The sequence below is a fragment of the Apteryx mantelli genome, unplaced genomic scaffold, assembly GCF_036417845.1.
Source record: "Apteryx mantelli isolate bAptMan1 unplaced genomic scaffold, bAptMan1.hap1 HAP1_SCAFFOLD_248, whole genome shotgun sequence".
Lineage (NCBI taxonomy): Eukaryota > Metazoa > Chordata > Aves > Apterygiformes > Apterygidae > Apteryx > Apteryx mantelli.
In genome coordinates, this window is record NW_027118600.1 from 12,501 (window position 1) to 14,954 (window position 2,454).

The window sequence follows — 2,454 nt, forward strand, 5'->3', positions numbered from 1 at the left end:
GGGCCGGCGGAGGGGAGGGTCCGGTGGGCCGGGCGGACGACGGCGGAGGGGCCGGCGGCGCGGTCCGTGCCACGGGCGCCGGTGTGCAAGCGGGGGGCGCCGGAGCGCGGCGGCGAGACGTCGCGCGAGTGCGAGCGAGACGGCGGGCGCGCCGGGGAAGGGCCGGCGGGCTGCGCCAGCCCACCGCGAGGAAGAGGGGTTTCGGCCCAGCGTGGCATTCCGAGAGCGGCGCCGGCCCGCCGCCGGGCCGCCGCCGGGCCACCGCGCCTCGTTGCCGACGCCGACGGGCCCCTGCCCGCCGCGTCCCGGTTGCCGCGCGTGTACCCGAGTTCGCCTGTCCTGCACTCTGCGCCACAGGGCCGAGCACGGGGCTCGGCCCGCCGGCGGCTGTACGGCCCTCCCGGGGCTCGCTCGCCGAAGGCCCGCCGCCGATTCCCCGAGGCCGGTGGGGGACCGCCCCCGTCTGCCCCTCTCGCCTCCGCTGGCGCCCGCCGCCGGTGCCCATCGCCGGGAGCCGGCCCCCCCCTGTCACCCGACGGCGATCCGCCGCCGCCGGGGCAGGGGAGGGTCGGGCCCGGGGGAGGGTCCGGCGGGGAGCGGGCGGCAGTGCGCGGGAGGGTCGGCGGGGCTTGCTCCCCCGGCGCCCGCGGGAGGAAGCGGCGGGCGGAGACGCGAGCGAGATGGCACCCCGGGTCGGGACGGGTGCCGACGGGTCGCCACCCCTAAGCGGTGGGGGGCGGACCCGCGGCGGGCTGCGGCGGAGCAGCCCGTCTTGCAGAGACGGCGAGGACAGGCGTTCCGGGATGGCGCGCGGGGCGGGCGCCGGGCGGCGGCGGACCCCGAGCGGGGGCCGTCGCGCCAGGCCACGCGAGGCGACGGGTCGTGCCCGAGCGGGCGGCCCAAACCACGGCTCTCCTCCCGGGCGCAGCTGCCGCCGGGCGCCGGGTTACTGAGGGAAACCCCGGGCCCCGGGAGGAGGACGAGGTCGTGGCGGCGGGTGTCGGGCGCACCCCGCGGGCGGACGCTCCGCCGAGGGGCGCCGGAGCCGGCTGGCGGGTGCCGGGTTTCCCCTCCGCGTCCCGTCTCGCTGCTGCCGCCGAGGCTGCCGCCGTCGCCGCGAGGCGGCGGCGGCCCGGCGGCGGGCGGCGGCGGGGGAGGCACCCCCGCGGGGATTTCAGGTCGTTTCCCTCACCCCAGGGCCAGGTACCTAGCGTCCGCGCTCCTCCTGCCCCCCCTCGGTGACCCACCCGTGTGGTCCCGTGTGCCAGCTCGCTCCTCCCGGGCGCCGCGCCGTGAGCGCCGCACCGGCCGTGCCCTCCCGCCCTTTCCGCTTTCCCTTTCTCTCCCCCCCCCCCACCGCTCCAGCCGCCCCGCGCCGTGCCGCGGGGACCGTGCTGCGAGCGGGCCGGGCGGGGGGGGGGGGCGGGGTGGCGGGAGGAGCGGAGGGCCTCCGGCCACCGCGGCCGCCGGTAGCCGCCCCGGGTAGGGATGGCCATGGGCCCCGGGCTCCGGGCCCGAGGGTTCTCGGCGGGAGAGCCGGGCGGGGGTTTAAAGACTCGGGCGGCCCGATGCGACCTGGGGGGCAGCCGGGTGTGCTGCCGGAGGGCCGGGGGGCCGGCGCGCGCGGGCGCCGTGCCCCCCCATGCCAGCCGGCGCGCCCCGCGCTCGCCCTGCGGGCAGCCGGGACGGAGAGGGGTACCCTGCCCCCTCTCTCCGCGGTCTGGTCTCGGCGGAGGGACGCCGCGCGGTCGGCTGGCGCCGGCCTGCCTCGAACGCGTGACCCCGGCGCGAGCGCGTGCTCTCGCCGGGACGGTGAGCCCCCACCCACCGCGGGTGGTGCGGACGCCGCGCCTCGGCGCGATCCGCTCTCCTCCCTGGCCGGGGCTCTCGGTCTGCCGCCGTGGCCGCTGGCGGCGGCGCCCTACCCGCCGGCACTCCGCCATCCGGCGCGCCTGCCTCGCTCTGCCCAACCCGGCTTCGCCGGGCGGCGGGCGGGCGGCAGGCGGGCGGCGGGGGCGCCCCCCCCCGTTCTCCGCGTGGAGACGGGGAGAGCGGGCGCCGTCCCCGTCCGTCCCGCCTTGCCCGCCCGCCCGCCGCCGGGCGTCTGTCCGCGGAAGGGACGGGAGAGCGCGTGGTGTCGTCCGGGAGGCTGTGTGTGCGCGCGCGCGGGCGTGGGCGCCGCCTCGGGGCCACGGCGGAGCCGGAGGCCGGCGAGGCGAGCGAGGAGCTGGGGAGCGCGGGGCCGGTGGGCCGCGGGCGCGCGGGCAGCGGCCGGTGCCGCTGCCGGTGGCGGCCGGGCTCCGACGCTGGGGGTCCGCGGGGAGCCGCCCCCTCCCCCAGCGTCCCCGAGGCAGGCGGCGCGGCCGGCGCGCTGCTCCCCGCCGGGCCGGGCCGAGCCTGGGCGCCTGGGCCGGACTCGAAGCGAGCAAAGGGTTGTCCCAGGTCGGGAGCGAG